Source organism: Notamacropus eugenii, chromosome 4 (genome assembly GCF_028372415.1).
Source record: "Notamacropus eugenii isolate mMacEug1 chromosome 4, mMacEug1.pri_v2, whole genome shotgun sequence".
Classification (NCBI taxonomy): domain Eukaryota; kingdom Metazoa; phylum Chordata; class Mammalia; order Diprotodontia; family Macropodidae; genus Notamacropus; species Notamacropus eugenii.
The window spans coordinates 240,550,285-240,572,217 of NC_092875.1; the positions used below are offsets into that span (position 1 = coordinate 240,550,285).

At 40.3% G+C, this 21,933-nt stretch overlaps 2 long non-coding RNA genes across 5 annotated transcripts in view; one reads left to right on the plus strand and one right to left on the minus strand.

Annotated features, from left to right (window-relative positions):
- Positions 1-7,488: 7,488 nt before the first annotated feature.
- LOC140501087 (uncharacterized) overlaps positions 7,489-21,933 on the plus strand; it is a 109,925-nt gene continuing 95,480 nt past the window's right edge. The window contains exons 1-2 of one of the 4 annotated variants that reach the window (XR_011966062.1): positions 7,542-7,695; positions 7,973-8,225. This is a non-coding gene — a long non-coding RNA (uncharacterized lncRNA). Of the gene's footprint in view, positions 7,696-7,972; positions 8,226-21,933 lie in introns of all 4 variants that reach the window. The other 3 variants (XR_011966060.1, XR_011966061.1, XR_011966063.1) reach the window with 3 other exon arrangements.
- LOC140501083 (uncharacterized) lies at positions 16,842-21,400 on the minus strand. Its single transcript, XR_011966055.1, has 3 exons — positions 21,260-21,400; positions 19,028-19,113; positions 16,842-17,062 (listed from the first exon to the last, which is right to left on the minus strand). It is a non-coding gene; the product is annotated as an uncharacterized lncRNA (long non-coding RNA).

The window sequence follows — 21,933 nt, forward strand, 5'->3', positions numbered from 1 at the left end:
AATTCAGCAAACCCTGAGTAGCTGCTTGGTCCTTCCCCCCTCTTCCAGGTCTCCTCACCCACAATGTCAGGGGAGTCGGATGCTGTATAAGTTAAAAAGGAAACGCAGTTTTTGGTCTTCTCTATTCCATCAGCTCTTTCATGTGGCCAGTCTCTGCCACAAGATTTCCATGGGCAACCTGGTGTTTGTGTATGTCATAAATGGTCTACTTCCCCTACCCTGAGGCCACTCAACCAGGTAAGATTGCAACTGGGCCTCTGACTGCCTTTTCTATTTTGTATTTCCTTCCCTGAATAGGTGACTGGATATTATTTCCAAGATGGATGTGTCCAACCTAGTATGTGGTCTTATGAATTTGAGAGACCCTAGGTCACAGTATTGAGTTGATTTGCAGCAAGGGAAGTTTAGTCATTAAAAAAGATGGCTGCAGGTGAAAGGATGCCTGGCAGTTGTTTGCACAGTGCAGAAGCAAGGTAAAAAGTGGTCAGGCCCATTTGGCAGTCTTGCAAACTGCTTCTTAACGTAATGTTTGTGACAGTCTGCCAAGTAAATTATAACAGTGGTTTTAAGCTACTGATAACCTGAGTCCTGTTAATGTATGTGGTGGGTCTTTGGTGTCCCATTTCTTTTGTGAGAAGGAATTAAATACAGTCAATTCTGCTACAGCTTGACATACGTCTTCCTAAAAATCACTGAGCTGTGCAAAATTGCACGGTAAAAATGACAGAGCTTATGGGGAAAGTGAGGTTAAGGATATAGCACTCAAAAACTTAGTGACAAATTTTTTAAAAGGTAGAAATAATAAAAATGTAGCACAGTTTTATACACATTAAATGGTTAAGAAATACACAAATAATAAATATAGTGGTGGCATCCTTGGCTCCAAGGTGCTGCTCTGTGTGTTCCTGTTACCTGGGAAGGTGTGTTTGTGTGTGGAGTGTGTGGGTTTGGACCAGCCCTCCTCCATCTATACCTTCTACTGCATCAGAAGATACGTAATAGATAATACAATTAATATAGCACTTTACCTTGACAGGGACCTTAAGTCGGAAGCCACCAAAGCTGCAGCTTATCATAAGATCCTAGTTACTGACAACACCAGCCACTGCCCAGTGAAGGGTATAGATGGGATCAACCCATAGCTGAGAATGAGAGACACACACAGTACAGCCTCCTATGGTTGTAGTGGTGGGGTGTCTCTGTCTTCCCTTTTGCCACCTCTCCAGGTCCCTGCCCTGTTACTCTTAATACCACACCCCTCCAGGTAGTTCTCACTGCATCCTGTGTCAAGGAAGATGATCAAGGCATCATTTTGTCCTAATCAGAGCCAGATATTTTCTCTTCCCATAGATTCCACCACATGCTAGTAGTATCCATCCCCACCCCTCTCAACTGAACTATCAAGGTCAACCCACCTCCCATAAATTCCCTGCCAGTTTTCCTTCAGAACAAAATCTCAAATAAACAAAGCAAAAGTCAAATTATGCTCAAACTGTTCCCTTGTGTTGGAACAAATTCTCATTTTCATAATAAGCATTAAAGGCAGAATTGACTATACCTGTACCATACCTGATTCATATTGTATATTTTAGTACATTTTCACTCTTCTTTTTTTGGGGAGGGGGAGACTCTAGACATAATCCAAAACTTAAGCACTGAGGTGAATATGAGCCAGAGAGTCTGAGCAAAAAGAAGCTTTACCCCTCTCATTAAAGGTAAGCTTCCCGTAGGACTGAACCAGTATCGGGGGGCCAGAGTAGGACTACTCAGGGAAAAAAGGTGAGAGCAGTATCCCAGTTCATGGGTCTAGCAGCATTAACAATTGTTAGACATGAATCAGTTGGTCATCTCTTCTTGCAGTGCTTATAAAAAATATTTGCAAAATAATTTCACTTTGAAGGTAATTAATTGAAGCTTATGAACCAACATCTATTACAGAGAATGAGAAAGTAAAGAGATTTTACAAAGAACTTCATAAGACCTCTAAATTAAAACAACGTATATATTTTAATATTTGAACTTTAGTAAAGCTATGGTTATTGGGTAAGATAACTAAGAATATGTTGGAAAACATACTTCAGGAATAAGAAATGAGAAAGGCCAAAGGATTATAGAGTGTACAGAAGACTTATACCCATTTGTCATAAATGTGATATACGCTCTTTAAGAATATATTTTTTCCAAAAATAAAATGAATGGTTGGACATGGTAACAACTAACATCACAAAAAATAAAATTGATTTTATTTTGATAAGAAATTATATGGGAATTATTTTTAATCATCTATTTGCGTAAAGACAGACCAGCAATTTATTAGAACAAATATCAGTCACTACTCAGAAGAAAGAATAAAAGTTAGAGGGTATGGCACCAACTGAGACAACTTCAAGTTGACTTATTAAAGCAAGTAGATGAAGTAGGAAACTGGGAAAGGGATAAAAGAACTGACTTGATATGGACTCAATGATTTCCTAAATAAGCTTAATGGTTGTAAACCAATGACCACATTGAGAAAGCCAAGAGCTTCCTGGAGACTGTCTCAGCCAGCAGATACTTGATCTCCTTGACAAGTTTAAAGATGAGACACCTCAGGGTAATACCAGTTTAGTAACTTGTTTATAAATTGAGGAGGAATTTGGTAAAAGATTATGGGCAATATTACCTCATAAAGCCGTCAAGTTTATAGAATGCTTAGAGAAAGATTATATATAGTAGATCAAATTACCTCAAGGTTATTTAAAGATGAAACCTGAAGGAAGATAACAAATATGGAAAAATGCAAAAGATCTGTGAAGATTTCCATATCAAACTCTTATTTTCCTTCAGTGACAGTGGAGCCACCACATTTACACACTGAAATTACAGTCCCTGTTATGTTATATAAGCAAGTAAAAATGGCACAAAAGAAAACAAAGATAGAGCAGCTAGACTAAACAAAGGAGTCCATAATGGAAATGACATATTTTTGATGGTTTTGAGGGCTTATATATCAAAGTATTTGATGCCAATCACTTGGGGGAAAATAATCACAGGCTTTGTTATGACCAAAAACAGCAACCAAGAAAGCATCAGTCACTACTGACACATGTTCCTCCTTTCCCATCTCTACTGAGAATAATCTACTTTATGAGAATAATCTACTCATGCATTGAAGGTATCCTTGATGAAAGTTTAAGAAGGAAACAGATAAGGTTTCACAAATATTATTCCATAGCAGACAATATCTTCGTAATCATACTGAAAGCTAAAAAAAATAGACTAAAGCACTGAAAGCTGTAAAGAATGCAACATCTCATTTGTTGATGAGATCATTTATTTGTTGATTAAAAAAACATTTAATTCAGTGGGGCAAACTATGGCCTAAAGCAGTTATTCTTAACTTTTTTTCCTTTGAAGCTTTGTTTGTGGGTGCTTAAGAGTTATTCTCCCATTCTGTGTTCTGTCTTGGACATCCCTGACATCACAATTGATCTTTATTATTTTTTTTTTTGTTTACTCATTTTTTCACCCTAAATTAGGTCTCTGTGTTAGGATCATTTTGCACATTTCTGGCAGTAATTGTAGTAGTCTTATCTGGGAAGCTGCCACTATGTTCTCTAGGTATAGAGTGCTATGTTCTTCCAGGCTCACGGTGGCAGTTTGAGTCAGGGAGCAGCAGACTTTCATTGAGTCCTACATAGTCAAATCAAAGGGGCTTTCCAGGCTTCCAACCCTGTTTCTGTTCAGGTTACAGAGCTATAGATTTGTCCCTGGGTGGTACTCCAATAGACAGTAATTGGCCTTGTCAACCAGCTAAAGACTCAGTGAGTTCAGAGAGGGATCTTCTGCTGACCTCTAGGCCAGAGTTCAGTCCCTAGACTCTTCTAGAGATGCTACTGGTCTAATGAGTTCTATGCCTGTGACTGAGAGCCCTGAGAGGGCTGAGTCCTTGATCCTTACTAAGTGACTAAGCTTAGGTTTAGGCATTGACTCGTTCTAAACTACTCTGTCAGTACTGTTCAGAGCACTGGAGGATGTTTTCAATCCCTCTCTGGGACACCCTCTGCTGCTGACCTAGTTCTGTTTTCTGCTTAAGGCTCTGGTCCACCTATACGACTAGCCTCGCTTTATTCTCTGCCTGTGATCTTAGCAGCTTTGGCTGCTAGTGTACCTCTTGTCCAGGAGCCTCAGGGGCTAAGTCTCTGATCCTGGACTCTATGGGAGACGCCCTCCTGGGACCAGGATTAAATTTATGATCCTGACCCTTGTTCCATAGTTCCTACCCTGTTTACTTGTCTATACGATCTTGGGATAGGAAAAATAACCCAGTGTGGTTTGTTATTAGATTTCCTAATTATCACTCATTCTGGAGGTCTTACGTTTGCTGGAGTAGTTGTGGGGAGAGTTGAGTTGTACACAGTGGTATGCAGGAACCAGTTTGTAAGAGCTCTTGAAAGCTGATTGTTAAATACTCATTATGAACATTCATCTTTCAAAAATTAGCAAACACTATAAGTCAGGACTTGTATTATTGTTTTGTCGATTGTCTAGACTTAAGAAAGTGATCATGAAAATGCTAATAATGCAGATGAAACTTAAAAGTGTGTCATGTATGTATTTTTGTTCTTTTGTGAGTCACTTGTTAAGCAATTGCCAACACAGTTCTGGCTGAATTTTGTCTTCCAATTCCCATTTGTCCTTGCCACAGGTATTTGTCTCTCTCATGGAGGATGTTCAGTATCAAGTCCATACTGAAAGGTGTTCCCTAGGACAGGTGAGAGCCTTCAGGTGCAAACTATTCTGAATTCATCAGAAAACTGCTGAGCCTCCTAAATGAATGTCAGGGTCACTCAAAAAGTTTTGGGTAAACTCTTTACACAGGAGAAACTGAGTAGATAAGGCATGCCTTTTGTCCAGATTATGATGTGTAGCGGCACCAACTCCCAGAGTTGGTTCATCAGTGGAGAGACAAAGATCTGGATGCAGAATTGAACAAGGGGAGGAAAGCTTGCTGCGGCATCTTTGGGAAATTGCAGTGTGTTTTAAAGTATACCAAGCTTCCCAAAAAGAAGGCCTATCTTTTTTAAAGTCAGCATTCTTCATTTGAGGATTGATGGCTGCATATCATGTGGTACCTTCAGAATTCTCTTAAGAATTAGAGTTGGGGGAGGGGAGAGGTTACCAAAAACTCAAGTAGAGAAGTGTATAGTAGGCCTGAATAAGTTGTAGCTTATTACTAATGAAGAATTATGCAGAAGGGATGTAAAGGATGTCATCAAAGAGATACAGTTATCTCTTCCACATTGTGACTTTCCCCATCATGGTTTTGATACATTGCAGGTCAACATAAGAAATTAAATGGTGAATTTGGGGAGGGGGATTTGTGGAAGCCTCAGATGACAGAGAAAAGTTTAGAAATTCAGAAATGTGTAAAATATGTATATAATATTATATGATATCAACATATTTTTTAATACCATAATTATTCAGACTTCTTCTTTGGTATGAAGGGAAAGCCAAAAAATTTTACGCAGGTATTCCAGATCACAGGGGCAATGTAGAAGGGATGATTGTACATGTACATGACTGGAAAAGGAGATTGGGCTGTCATGTCATGAAGGTGAATAACTTGCATATACCATCAATATCCATTCAGTGTCACTAGAGGTGGACCCCTAGCATGTTAGATGATCACACCCACCCTGGTGGTTTTGCGGGAGGACATGAATAGTTGTCCTGCAAGTTGAAAAGCCATGAATGCCTTTGCACCTGCATTGATTTGGGGAACCTCTGCACCTATGTGATCAGAGATCTTTGAAAGTATTGGCTACTGGAGAGTCTGGCAACTAGATTTCAGATCTCAAAATAACAGTTTAAAAAATGCTATGGAAAAAGGCCACAAGATTATATATTTAAAACTGGAAGAGATCTCTAAGGTCAGGTGGACCTACCCTCTTATTTTACCAAAGAGAAACTGAGGACCAGAGAGATGAAATGATTTGCCTATGTTGACGCAGGTAGCAGAGACAAGCTCTGAACTGAGTCCTCTATCTACAAATCTAGCTCTCTTTCTGCAATTCATTTAATCTCCATGAAAAGCTGAAATAAAAATAAAGAGGAAAGACCTTTAAATTAGAGAAAAGTGAATTAGCAAGAGCAATATGAAAAAATCTAATTTTAAAGTAGGTAGAGTTAAATGAACTATTTCACATTTAAGTAATAACTTAGCAGAGGGGTGAATATGTATGAAATAACTCAATTTTACTGGCATCCTTCATGAAATGGGGTCTGTTTCAAATAGTCATTGCAGAATAAATTCATAGTCAGCTAAAATCTCCAAATATTCTTATGTAAACACATCTTCACAATACCCCAAGTATAGGAAGTAAAGGGTTTTAATTCCCCTGGTGGGTTTCTTTACTATGTTCCTCCAAATTCCTAGTTATTTCCCAAGGAACTCTGCATAACTTAGGTTGCCAAAGCAAGAGCATTAAGACTTAAAGAACTTCTCATAACTGCAGTGCTCTGCAGGTTATCAGAATGAACTGAATAGAACTGTGGCTTCTTAACTTGCATCACAATCTTCTTTTTAGAGCAGAAAAAGCAGGGCCTGAAAGGGTTCACAGGTCTTTCTAAACAAGAAAATCATACTCTGTTCTCTTCACATAATGAATAAGCCCATTTTTCATTGTTAATGCCCAATTTTTTTTTTTTAAAAAGTAAACCTCATTTTAAAAATCATTGAATTTATAATAGCATTACACTATTAAAATACTTCAATAGATAATTTCAGAGCTATAAGACACCTTCAAAATTATTTAGAGCAGCCCTCTCATTTTACAGATGAAAAACCCGAGACCCAGAGAGGAAACATATCTAGATAATCTGACTCTTGTTTTGCATGACATTCTACTGTCAGTTTCACGGTGTAGAGCAATGTTCTCTAAACTCTTTTGGTAGGGCACTCCTATCAGGGAAAAAACGTTGGAGAATGCATTCCATTATATGTTTATTTACTTATTTGTGAATAGTAGGTAATGGAGGACTAGCCAATGAGGGCCCAGTTCTTAGAGCATGCAGGTTTGCTTTTCCTGATTGCTTGTACAGAATGTGTGCTATATTCTCTACCTGCTGCCAATCTAATATATGGAACTTTGGGGAGCCATTGTCTGATCATGAGTGACTAACTGGAGTTGAGAGAGTGCGTGGAGATGGAAAGTCTTTTAATTGACTACTGAACTGAAACTGAAAGCACATGCAAAAGGTTAGAGTGAACATCTTGCTCTTTTCCATGGTGGATTTTGAGTGAGGAAGAATAGCTGTGATCCTCTGAGTGGGGAAAGGGGCAGTGGGCTCTAGCTTCTATCTGGCTGCTCATGGGGAGTTCCTCAACCCAGAAGTCCTGAGATCCTTCCAGGCACCAATTCCTCCTAACATTGGACAGGAGATCAGTAAATCAGGAGGCAAGGGGAAAAGATAAAAAGTTTAATTAGCATCAGCTGATGGGCATTTGCCAGGTGGATAGCAAAGTAAAGAGCACGAGCCCTCCCCCCCCCCCCCCTGCCCACGCAGCTGCTTGGCTATTTTCTGGTTTTTTTGCAAGGTTAAATAATAAGGACAAGATATCAGGTGATTTGGGAGAGAATGCATTAACCTTGAGGTCTCCAGAATTGCCAAAGATCAGATTTGTTCCAGTGGGAAATTCATTTCTCTGAGGTTAGTCTTATCAGAATATCCTGGTGGAATGGGAAATCTCTAAGACAGTGGAGGCTTCTTTCAAAGTAGAAATTGTTAAGGTTCATCCCCTCCTTGCTAGCCTAAGGGTTGCTATTTGTACAACTCTGTAGCTTCTTCTTTTACCTCTAAGGTTACTTTTTGGGAGGAGAAGATGTTTCCCCCAAATTATGGGTCACCTCCTCTACACCACCATATGTGTGTGAACCCATGATACCTTTCTTTTCTCTCTTTTGTGTTTATTCTTTCCTAATCATAGGTAAACGAGTGTGTGTTCATCCTTCGTTGCCAAAGAAGACCATGCCATCAGAGAAATGATGACATGACTTGCACTTGACTTTGTTTGGAGTGAGGGAGGGCTGTGCAGGTCACCAGCCTCACTTCTCCTCCAGAGCCATCTGAATCCAGTGACCAGATATTCATCAGGATGACTGGAGATGACCTAGGATGAGGCAATTGGGGTTAAGTGACTTGCCCAAGGTCACACAGCCAGTGAGTGTCAAGTGTCTGAGGTGAGATTTGAACTCAGGTCCTCTTGACTCCTGCACTGGTGCTCTATCCACTGCATCACCTAGCTAACCTTAGGTGAATGAGTATCCTGAGGTGGGAGTGCCCTGGTGGCTAGCGAGACTGGTAGATCCATCCTAGCCATCCAAAGTCTCACTGACAACTAGAATTCCAGTCAGTAGCATCAGTGAGTCCTGTTTGAAACTGGCACAATCATAGTGTGAACTGCTTGACCCAGCCCAGCATCAGTGTGGAAGGAGCTAGGGTAGCTGAGCAAGAGAGTGATTTATTCATTAGGTATGCCAGAAAAAAGACTCATAGGGCTAGGCAGCACACACACACACACGCACACACACACGCGCGCACACACACACACACACACACACACACACTAACCACTTTTAAGTTTGAACTCAAGCTTCTCAGGGATCAAATAGATTCCCAGGAGAGGTAGTGCCTTGTTTGTGGTGGGGCGGGTGTGTTTTTGTCCTTCTATATTGTTATAACTTCTTAGTAACTACCCTTTTGTAAAAGTTGATTGATTTCTGTGGGTTAATTGATAATGAGAATACTAGATGATGGCCCATGTACAATAGCACTAAAATACTCAGCCCAAGAGTTCTTCCTAGTAGGGAGGGGCGTGGAGGGGAGAAGGGGTGGGAGGAGAAATCAGTTGCTCCTCTGGGATCCCTCCAGCCAGTGACAGTGTAGATGGGGAGAGTGAATATTGCAAGGGTGCTAAATAGGTAACTACTGCTGTGTGATTCGTTCTGCCCCACCTAAAATACAAATAGGGTGGGGCCAGGACTTTTACTCATCGTCCATGTCCTCTGTCTTGGAGCCTGCCAGCTAAGTAGTGTCTTCCACAGTTTGGGGCAATCTAGGGGTGCAGGGGTGGGTATACTGAAGGTGTGTGTGGTGGATGTGTGGATTTTCCCACTGGCACTTCTGCAGCTGCTTGTCCAGGTAGCATTGTTAGAACTTTCCTGAGTGGCTGATTAGTGATATGAAGGAAGAAATTTGGGAATGGAGGTGCTGGGAGAAGTGGAGATATGTTAAGCCATGATGAGTAAAAGGCAGCTGCAGTGGATAGTACCTAGTACAGTGCCTAGAGTCAGAAAGATTCATCTTCCTGAGTTCAAACACGGCTTCAGATATTTATTCTGCATGCTCTGCTGGCAGTAGCTCAATGTTTGGGAGGCTCTGAAGGAAAGAATGGGAAGGAAGAATTAGGATCCTAAAGAACTAGGAAGGATTGTAGAGGCCATCAAGTTACATCCTTTCATTTGAGGAAAGTGAGGCTCAATCATAAAGGCAAATTAAGTCAATAAGCATTTATTAAGTGCTTTCTGTGTGCTAGACACAGGGTCTAAATTGTGGGGATATAAAGAAAGATTAAAAACAGTTCTTGCTCTCAAAGCACTCACCTTTTCATCAATCAGCAAGCATTTACTAAGTCCTTATAAAGTTCTAGAGATACAAAGAAAAAGCAAAAATGGGGAAAATAACATGTATCTATAAATCATCACACATAAGATACATACAGTGTCTATGGAAGCTAACAAAGGGGAATATGCCAGCAGCTGGGAGGACCAGGAAAGATGTCCTGCAGAAGGTGGTATCTAAAGGAAGCCAGGGATGGGTTCTAGGGAGTGGCGTTAAGGAGGGAGAACATTTCAGACATGGGCAAAGGCACAGACACAGGACATGGAAAGTCCTGTGGGAAGTACAGCAAGAAGGTGATCATGACTGAACCAGAGTACCTTGAGTAATGGGTAAGAAGACCGGAAAGGTTGGAAGAAATGTTGGTAAAGAGCTTTACAAGCTGAATAAAGGAGTTTATGCTTGATCCCAGAGTGGGGAGGCACTGGGAATTTCTGAGTAGAGAGTCAGGTAACAGGGTCAGATCTATGCTTAAAAAGTCTTTAGCAGCTGTGTGGAGAATGACTTGGAATGGGGAGAGACCACTCTGTGAGACCAGTTTGAAGCCTATTGCAATAATCTAGTTGGGTCCTTGTGATAGTTATTAATAGGCAATCACAATTTCATGAAACTTACATGAAAACTAGGTTTATTACAAGAGAAATGAATATGCATGTGGAACCCAAAGAGTTCATGATCCACATAGAAGTTTGCATTTTTAATGTGCATTTGTCCTTTGTTGCTGAAGAAGACCATGCCATCAGAGAAATAATGACATAACTTGCACTTGACTTTGTTTTGAGTGAAGAAGGGCTGTGCAAGGTCACCAGCCTCACTTCTCCTCCAGAGCCATCTGAATCCAGTGACCAGATATTCTTCAGGATGACTGGAGATGACCCAGGATAAGGCAATTGGGGTTAAGTGACTTGTCCAAGATCACACAGCTAGTGAGTGTCAAGTGCCTGAGGTGAGATTTGAACTCAGGTCCTCCTGACTGCTGCACTGGTGCTCTATCCACTGCACCACCAAGCTGCCCTTGCATTTTTATAACAGCAGGACAAAGAAAAGAGGAGATACCAGAAATCTCTACCTGAGGGAGCGTGGGAGGGGAAAAGGTGCGGTAAAGGAGGGGAAAGGACAAAACTCCTCCAGAAGGGGAGGAGCAAGGCAACAGCCAAAGCCACATGCTTTTCTCTTGCGAACTGCTAGACTATGAAGATAGGATGGTCTGCTTATCTACAATGGTCCCAGCGGCACAAGCGGTTCCTCAGCCTAGCACAGACTGATTGATGCCTGTCTTGACTCTCAAGGACACACAGGAAGTCCAGTTTGGGATGCAAACCACACATTATGTCAGCTGAGGAGTGTTTTGTCCTGGACATACTCAAGGTTTCCTGCATATGCTGGGTCCAGTATTTCTGGAAAATCTGGCAACTCAAAAAGACAAGTTCAGGGGACCCGTTAACAATCCTTAACATGATAAAATGAGACAATGAATGTGAGTCCCATCTGTAATCTCCAAGCACTCAGAAATTTGTTGTTATAACCTGAGAACTATAGCCCTGACCACAGCATCCACAAGGAGAAGCTATCAAAGTCCCAAGCCACGACTCTCCTCCAAGAGACCCCCTTAAAAACTCATCAGACTCCCCTCTATGTATAGTAGTTGTCATCGCTGCAATTATTATCAGTGGTAGGAGCAAATGTTAACCAGGATAGTAATATTCTTATGACCAAGTGCTGAAGTTGGTAGGAAAAAATCAAACTCTTAAAAATTGTGCCAATGTGTTTTCAGTATGTTTAACCCGAATATTTAACAGTCATTTTGAACTAGAAGATAACCTCCAAGCTGTTGTCCTTTTTTTTTTTCCCATGGAGCATCAAAGGCAAAAACAATGGCTGTTGGAGAAGGGTGAACTCTGTCTCAGTGGCCTGTTAACCAAGCCTAATTATTATCATTTAAATGCTAACATGGTCGTTGTCAGTGTTTCATCACTGCTTCACTGCCAGAAGCATCCAGCTAAGCATTATAGTTGGAAACACCTGCTGGGCCCTGATGTTTGATTTATTTTAAAGAATGTTAGATGGAAATAAATTGGAAGGTTTTAAAAATGCAAATAATTAAATGTTGCATCAGAGAGTATTTTGGTTATTGAGATACCTGCTGCACTCTTTAAAAATTAATGTCAGAAGGGATTTGAATTGCCAATGGCTAAAGCAATGTCCCTCACTAGGAAATTGCAAAGGGCCCTATTCAGGTGTCTGGAATCATCAGGAGGGCCACAGGTGTATTTGCATAATGGCATAAAATTTGCATGGGGTTTACATATATCATTTCTTTCTCAGTTATGCTCTTGAGATTTTGTTTTCATTTTCTTTTGCCATTAACTCACTCTTGCTGTCCCACTAAGTGACTGATCTTCACTCCCCACATTGAAGGTGAGGTAGTGTTATTAATGTGCTCCTTATCTAGGCTTAGCATCTACAATTCAGGGAATTTGGAATTGCATTCATTTATCAAACAATTTTGAGCACCAGTTACATGCAGGGGACCATTTTGGGTACTATGGGAGACTTAAAAGATGAATACAGCAGAGCACTTTGTTTCTAGAAGAAAGGGGATATAGTCAGAAGACCACAGGATTACATGTCAAAAGCCCTGGGTTCTAGTCCTGACTAGGACTCTCTATGTTGTGAATCTCTACACAGGTAACTCTCCTGGTATCTTAGAATCTCAGTTTGCCTATTTGTAAATTGCCTACCTACCTCAAAGGGGATGTTATGAAACTCATAGGATCATAGATTTAGAATAGAAGGGTGGGATTTTAGAAGCCTTAGAGGCCAACCTCCTCATTTTACAGAGGAGGAAACTGAAACTGCTATAGTACTGATATAATATAATATATCAATATATGATATATAAACTGATACTGGTATAATAGTATTATGTGGTATGCTATAGATACTATATAATATACTATATATATGTGTGTGTGTGTGTATATATATACATATATGATGTACTATACATATTATATGGGCAGCTGGGTGGCTTAGTGGATGAAGTCAGAAAGTCGTTCAGTTGCGTCCAACTCTTCGTGACCCTAAATGGGGCTCTCTTGTTAGATACTAGAGTGGTTTGCCATTCTCCAGTGGATTAAGGCATTAAGGTCATCTGTTGAAGTGATGACCTTGTAACCTTTTAACTTGAAAAGGTTACAAGCTAAGACTGAAGTGGAAGGAGAGTTGGTTGTGTGACCTTTTTTCCCAGAAGATAGTGTATTCAATGCAGCTTCTAAGGCTGAGATGTAACAGAGAATTTCTCTGCTGCTTATGCTAATTTTGTCCTGTTAATTAACACCAAGAAAACAGCCAGATAGCACCATATAGTCACAAGTGGAACCATCAATTACAGCAAATAGAGAAATGTGTGTATAAGTTCATTTACCTTAGCAGTGTGCTTTCAAGGGATGTCCACATAGATGATGAGGTTGACTGGAGCTAGCTCGGTGTTTGGAAAGCTCCAGAGAAAAATGTGGAAGAGAAGAGGTATTAGGCTGCCTACAAAACTGAAGGTCTAGAGAGCTATTGTGCTGACCTCACTGCTGTATGCACATAAAACCTAGACAGTATACCAGCGCCATGCCAGGAAATAAAATCACTCCCATTTGAATTGTGTTAGGAAGATTCTGAAGATCACCTGGCAAGACAGGGTGCGGGATACTAAGGTCCTTTATTAAGCTGGAAGGCCAACCATTCCAATTCTACTGCAGAAAGTGAAACTCTGATTGTTTGAATGCCAATGTACAATTGCTTAAAAGACTATCAGTAAAAGCAGGCACCCTGACACATCCAGGAGGGCCTGCTAGCACAGGTTCTTAGATCTGCTTCTCTAAAAGGAAAGCAACTTTTGAGGGGTCAACAATGTACTTTAATCAAGCTCATGTAACATTCACTTAGTTCAGGGGAAAAAGTCAGCCCCCAGAACTTCAGAGAAAATACAGACAGAGAAATAAAGACCAACAGTCAGGGCTTCCAACTGCCTGACCATAAACAATACATACATCACAGATCAACAGACAGATAACTGTCTGACCATACATACATAGTTACCAGAGAGAAAAGCACCAACATCTGGGTTTTCAAAGCCAGAGAGCTCCTTAGCGACTTCCCACTCTCATCTGGCACACAAACTTTCTTTCAAAAACCAAGTCCCAAAGTAAAACCTCACCTCAGAATATTTACATAGTTTTCAGAGCTGGAGGGCAGGACCTTCTGACCTAGTGCCTCAATAAAAATTAACAGAAGGTATTGAGGCCTATAAATGGGTGGGAAAGATCTTTAACTCTTCCCCCCACCCACCATTAACCTTAAATTACTATCTTATAGAGAACTCACACAGGGCAAACACTCACATGGTAGTCAGAAAAAGTGATACAAGGATATTCTTAAGGTCTCAAAAACTTTGGAATTGATTGTGGGACATGGGAGACACTGTCACAGGACCACCCAGTATGGTGCATCCACATCAAAGAAAGAGTACACTCTATGAGCAAACTAGAATTGCAGTAGCTCGAAAGAAACATAGCATGTACACATTTAAAACCATCTCCCAGTCTAAATGTTTTATAGACTATTTGTGCCTGACCTATGGTAGAGCCTTCTGAGCTCATACTGGTCTGATCAGCCACAGTTGCACGTGCTAAACCTTGACCCTGACACAGTGATTTCATTTTGGTCCTCTTCAAGCATGAAGGACAACAATCAACCAAGGCAAACAGAGATTAAATGATTTGCCCAGGGTCATACAACTAGTGAATGTCTGAGGCCAGATTTGAACTCAGGTCTTCCTGAGTCCAGGCCTAGTCGTCTATCCACCGAACCAGCTAGCTGCCTCTGAGTTCAAATCTGGCCTCAGATTCTTACTAACTGTGTGACCTTGGGCAAGTCGCTCTGTGTAGGAGGCAGCTAGCTGGCTTGTAAACCTTAAAATGCTATATAAATGCTAGCTATTACTGTTATGGCACTGCCTTATTCTGTTTTTTTCCACTTCTCTGCCTGTTACTTTTTCCTTTTTCTATCCCATAAGCTTTATCCTATTTTCCTCCCTCTCTATAATCTTTTCCCTTGGAGATCTCACCTGCTTCTAGGGCTTCTACTGTCACCTCCATGCAGATTGACACACAATCTATAGACAACTTCTTTCTCTCCCTTGAGCTTCAGTTTTTTATTTGCCACTGGTTGTTAGCTATATCTACCTGAATATCTCAAATGATACTTCAAACTCAACTTATCCCAAATTGAAATCTTCATCTTCTCATTCATCTGTCCCTCTTTTTAACTACTCTTTCTCTTTGGATGATATCACCATTCTTCCAGTCACCCAGATTCAAAACTTCCTAGTCATTTTTTCCCCTCTCTTTCACATCCCTGCCCACTTCCATCAGTTGAAAAGCCTATCCATTCTACCTGGGTACAAACTACCTCTGGCTATTAGATTGTAAGCATCAAACTTCCTCCCTTCTTTATAGTGATGGGGACCTGTGAGTGTACAGCATTGCATATACTATCACACTCCATTACTCTATTGGTAAGTTTTGTTAAATTGCTTTTTTCCTCTTTATTTTTTATTCTTCGGGTAATGGGGGACTGGAACATACACAGGGCACCTCTGATGTTGCTCTCCACAGGAAGAAGTGGGAAACCTCCTTGTAGGAGAGTTGTGATCTAATAGAAATGTAACAGTTAATATAAGGTAAACTGAGGCACAAAGTTCCTAACATGAACAATTTATCAGTAAAGTATGAATTTACCAATAAACAGCATCTCAGCTTCTTCAGCATAGTTGAGACCTCTGAGTGAGGGGGACAGCCCTGTTTTGTAGTTTGGGGGAGTGCAGAACAAAGAACAGGACTTTGTAGGTGGGGAACAAGTTATGATTGGTTAAAAGAACTCTACATCATGAATGGTGAAATCAGTATGATTGGTTACAGAGCAGAGCTGTGGAGAACAATATAATTGGTTACAAATTGGTAGTGACAGGCTAGCAACAACCCCCTCCTTTCCTCCTTGGACTAAAAAAAGTTCACTGTTCAAGTCTACCTGCAAAGGTTGAGACAGTGGGCCAACTTCTTTGTGGATAGCAAACCAGAAATCCTTAAAGGATGGCTTAGTGGTGTGAAGATACCTGACCAGACTCCCTAGTGTTCACCTGCATCCCTCAAGGATAACGGTTCCTTGAGGCAAGAACAGAACAGTGATTAGCAAGAGAACTGGATTTCTAAATTTAACTCATTACAGCTGAATTTCTGAACTAAGTTCAGTGACAGAACCATGACTTGGGCAGTTACAAGACAAAATCAGTGTATTGTAAATAGGATGACAGAATCAATCTGATCATTTCAGAAGAGCCTTAGAGGGATTTGGGAGTATGTGTACACACTGCGACTGGTTCTGGTCTGCTAACCACGTGGTGAGGAAAAGCCTTATCTATTATCTGCATAACCAGAACCAAGAATGCCTTCTTGAGCCCCTCACTCACCAGGGCCTTAGCCACTCTCTTTGGTAGTTCCTTCTTGATGAATCTGGCTCTTGGTTTGACTCCTTCACTGGCAGTGGCTGATGAGAGACAATGCTGTAAGGGCCCTCTCTTTCCAAGACCTATATGAGTTTTGAAAGATTGGGAAAGAACATTGTCCAAGAAGTTTGGGAACAAAGTCCATGCGAGATTTTGCAGGTGACCCAGTATTGATTCCACATGGATCAAGGAGTCACTTTAGGATCTAGTCTAGTAACAGCCACTTTCATTGTAGTAGCAAAGCACAGAACTTGTAGTTCATAGATTTTTTTAGATGTAACAAGGTCAGATATAGATAAGTATACTGTGTAACACTGCTGTGTTGTTCAACAAACACACACCTATCTCCCATTAGGAGGCACATTTTCCTTGACTCTCCAAGTTCCTGATGCTTTACCCTGATGTGATGAGACTTCAAATTCTTTTGGGACAATGTGCTGGTTATTTGGGAATGTCCTCTCATTGATGAGATGGCAAAGAGAAGGAAGTACAAACCAGACCATGTAGTAAAAATGAAGAGAATTCTCAATGGAGAACTGAGAAGTGAGAATTCTCAACTCAGAGTTGACTAGGAGAGACAATCCTCCAAGTACAAATATAAATAAATATATATGAACACATTTATATAGCATTTACTTTATATACTTTACAATTATTGTCTCATTTGATCATCACAACAATCCTGAAAGGTACATGCTAATATCCCTATTTTACATAAGAGAAAACTGAGGCAGACAGAGGTTATGCCCAAGGTCACACAGTTAGTAAGTGTCTGAAGCAAGATTTGAGTTCAAGACTTCTTGATTCCAGACCCAACACTCTCTGTCCACTGAGCCATTGAACCTGGAAGACAATATTAGAATTTTTTTTAATCTAGAGTAATGAAGCTTTACTAATATTTAATATATTAATTGGCACTGTTACTGTCACTTGGTCCATATATTAGATGGTGACGTGTCACTTGTTTTGTGAGGTGGTGCTTCTGTAACATGGAAAGGTTGACCGTGGTACCCTGACTTGTTCATTTGCTTTCAGCATATTGCAACATATTGTAGTTCACATGTTTCTAGTAAAATAGATTTAAATATTTTATTGTCTTGTTTTAACTAAACTAACCCTCGCAGTATGGACAAGCATTTTAAAAAGACTCCTGCAAAGAAACAGTGGATTGAAGGAAAGCTTATATGGACCCACCATTTGTATACCTTCAGGAATGAGTGCCTCTTCATTTTCCTTGCTGTCAGCAGGGATTTTGTTGGCAGTATGCAGGAGACTAATAGGCTTTAGCTAGGATTAACATGATGTCTATCTGGCCAAGTTCCAACATAAGGATGTGGTCAATTCTGTGGCCTTCAGCCCTCTGAATCAGGAGCTATTACTGAATGTCAGTGGTGACAGTACTACAAAAGTATATCAGTTTCTCCATACTTTGTGTATCTAGTAGGTCACTCACTGTACTCAAGAGTAGTCCCTACCTTCTCTTCTCTTTGTGTCTGAGCAGCCAAAAAAGCTGAGGGACCCTCTCAGGCTGTCTTGAACCATTTGGGCTACAGGAGACCATTCCAAATGTCCACGTTGTGTACAAACCAGAAAAAAACATGTCAGAACTCCCTGACTTGGTTTAGTTATTCTAGCAAATTGGCCAAGTCTTCCACCAAGCAATGACTCTGGCTTGCCTCTCCTTCTAAGCCTAATCCAGTAATTTACTTTGGAGAGTCTTTCAGGTAACATTGCCTTAACATAATTGCCCAGGACCCTATTCTGTTGATGGAAACATGGTAGTGAGCTGAAGACTCCCCTCCTATCCTTGGGCTTACAGCAATTTTGCCACAAGATGACGCTGAGCCATGAAAGTGAGCTGTGGGTGTGTGTTTGGGGGGAGGGGAACAGGATCCATATAATAGCCATCTTGGAGGAATCATAAGAGAAAGAACAGTTCAGACAAAACTATTTCACTCACACACACACACACACACACACACATACCCCCCCCCCCCACACACACACACACACTCACAGCCTAGACATGGGATTGCTGGGTAAGGTTCGTGATTAGAAATCATTTTATGAAATAAATTATTTGACTCTCCCTTTTACTTAGCACTGTACATATTCTACTCCAAACCTGGGCCTCCCACTTTCTGAACTCTGTAAGGAAGCTTGGTAATAAGAGCTTACTTTATGTGCTTCTCCTTACTTCGAAAAGCTAATTGATGTTGAGTCATTAAATGGAACTGGGGCACTCGCCAGCTTCTATATGAGTACAATAGTACATGTGTATAAATTCATAAATAAATAGACATATATTGGTGGTGTTTGCTCAAAAATATTTTACTGATAGGGGTTTGGAGACTGCTGGGCTTGACTGATGATCTAACTGCCAGCAGAGCTATAATAAAAGTGGGTCATTAGGGCCAAGGAAATTATCAAAATCTGCCAGTGTTATGTAAAGGCTGAGGAGAGCTACAAGTAGAAGATGGAATGATGACCCAGAGGTCCTAATGGCAGGTACCCAAAACTTTGACCTGTTTTCCCCACTTTGTTGGTGGGAATCTGGATTGAGGTGAGAAATTTTCTCTCTGAATGATGCTGGGGAAGGATAGGAATTCACTCACCAGAAGGACTAGTTGTTGAAAATCTTTAGATTTTTTTCTAATTCTTTTCCCGGTCCAATTAAATGCTTTTACTGATTGTATGTTATTTGCCTACTTTTTAAATTTTTTTTTTTAACAAAGTAATAACTAATTCTTTAGATCCAAACTCACTTTAGAAGCAGAGACAGACTTGAACCACTTGGTGTATACTTACCAGAAAATTCTCCCATTCTCCCTGGAGATGAATCTAAGTCCTTGAGGGGCCAATGTTGGCTGGTCCACAGGCAACAAAATAGAATGCTGAAAAAAAAAAAGAGCTAGCTTATCCTGGTGGTTGTAGAAGAGACCTATAAAACACATTAAATTGTAGTGCCTGGCCTATCATCAACAAGATTTGTTTAGCCTTAAAACTTTGCTCCAATTTGAATGCATTACTCCTTAACCTCCCTCCTAGTCACCACAGTGAATCAAGGACAGAGGTCCTTTACTTTCCTTTGATTTTACCTTCTTCTAAAAATCCAACTTGAAGTCACTTAACCATGTTTGCCTCAGTTTCCTCATCTGTAAAATGAGCTAGAGAAGAAACTCCACTCTAGTGTCTTTGCCAAGAAAACCCCAAATGGGGTGACAGAGAGTTGGACACAACTGAAAACTGACTGAACAACTAGTATCTCTTAACACTATGTGGTTCTCAAGATTTATCTAATTATACCGTAGCATTTGCATTTCTTTAATTCTTGTTCTATATCATGTTATTTAAACATAATGTTAAGCTGTTTTTCTTTAATGACTTTATTTACCATTTTTTATTTTTTTAAAGAATAACTTAGTGGAAAGGTGTACTTTTCTTTCCCTTTACTTAAACATGCCTATGAAAAACTGAACTACATGACCAGGAGCTAGACAAGAAGACTTTGTTTTTCTGTTTTTATTTTTTCTTTTCCCAGCTGGAAATAGGTAGGAAGATGGAATTGGGGGACAGGGTTAGGGAAAAGGAAGAAAGAAGAAGGTTACTGATGAATCCTTAAACAAATGCAGAAAGGTCAGAAACTAAAAAAAGTCAGAAAGAAGTACAGACAAACAATAGCTTTGAAAGCTACTTTATATACTTAGAAAGAAAAATGAGCTGTACATAGTAAGAACCTGCAGTTACACATACATTCCTCTTTCTCTGTCCTACTGTGTATACGGAAATTTTCATTTTGTTTAGTGTGTTATGTTCAGAATAAAAACAAAAAAAAGAAAAAAAATCCAACTTGGCCTATATTTATAGATTGCAGGGACATCTTTTCATATCCAAACCCTTGCATTTCCACTCTCACTTATGTCTTTCAGATTTCCCTTTCACATTCTCAGGGCTCTTTTCTGCAAGTGTGATGTTCCCAAACACAGAGCTCTAGCTGTAGTCTCACTAGAGACAAATTGAGAGGTAGGATTGTCTCCCCAACAATGCTCCCATTGAGCAATCAGAATTGCAGCTTGTGTGTTTTTGCAGTTGTGATGCATTGTTGACTCGTATCCAGCTGGTGGTCTGTTTTCTTTCTTTGATTTCTGTCTTCCATGTTACTACTCAACCAATGCTTTCCCAATTTCTGTTTATGGAATTTATAACTTCCTTACCCACAAAAATCCCAACTTCATATCCTCAAAGGTGATGTGGCTATGACACTGGACTCTGCATGACTGCAGACAGGAGAATGCATTGTGCTGCAGGTCTAACCCAGCTGAGATGGTGATAGCTCCATATAATCCCCAGGGAGGAGTGTTCAACTAGGTCTCTGTTACTTGTGGGTCAGACTGGCTAAGCAGCCAGTCAAAGTGTCAGATACAAATACTGTGCACTGACCCCAGCTGAACTATCTCAGGATTGCCTTTAATAAAGAAGGAGGCTTTACTTTGCTGGGGACATCAGGGTCCAAGATCTGGCCTTTTCACTTTGCAGCTTTAAAACCTCAATGATGAGTTTACTCTGTGCTTATTAAGCCCTGAGAAAAGGACAGGGAATCGTAGGACATGTTCCCAAGCCTACATCTGTTGCTTACTACTTATGTGACTTTGGGTAAATCACTTACCCTCTAGGGCCTCAGTTTCCTTATCTGTAAAATGTAAGTATTCAATGAGATTGCCTCTAAAGTCCCTTCTAGTTCTAAATCGATGGTCCTCCTCTGATCTTATAACTTTCTTATGTTGTTGGAACTAATAAAACTAATTGGTAAATCAGAATACTAGTTTGCTAATTTGCAGTGGGGACATACCTACCACAGAGGACATTGCAGGTAATACACTATCGTATGGAACCAGAAGGGAATTTAAAGATCATTTGGTTTGACCTCCTTATTTTATAGAGGGGGCGGGGAGAACTGAAACCCAATGAAATGAAGTGATTTACCCAAGGCTAAACAGATAGAGAGTAGCGGAGTTGGAATTTGAGACAGGGTTCTTTCACCTGTTTACACCTAAGTGACCTCAGTTCAATCATGCTTTACATCCCATCCAGCCTTCCATCACGGCCTGTTGTCACACACATTTTGCACAAGACTCTCAGGTCCTTCACTGTATCCCAGGACTTTTTTCTTGTCCCTGGACTTCCATGGCTCTGAAAGAGAGTAAGGCCGACAACTTTGCACAACTCTGCCTCTCTTAAATCCAATTCACTCAAAAGTCAAGACATCACCCATCATCCACCATTTTAGCCCAACATCATGATGTCATTTTTCCTCTTTGAAAATGAAGGATGAACAGTAACAGTAACAAAAGCTGTACAAGTCCTCTTCTCAAAATCCCTCCCACCTCTTGTTCTAGGAGCAGTAATCAAATCAATTTTACTATTGCTTCTGAAAATGGCTTGTCAATTGGCTACTCTACAGATCAGCTCTTTAATGTCTTTAATGCTTAGCACCATGCCTGCCATTCAGTAAGTACTTAATAAATGCTTTTGCATTCATCCATTCATTCCATACTCAGTTCTCTTGTAGTATACCACCATTATACCTTCTAGGTTTTGAAAATTCCTGGAGAGAAAGCTTATAATAACCGGGAGGTTAGATAATATAGAATCGATACAAGAAACATACTGTTGTATGTGGGCAATTCAATTATGTACGTAAGTATATTTTACCA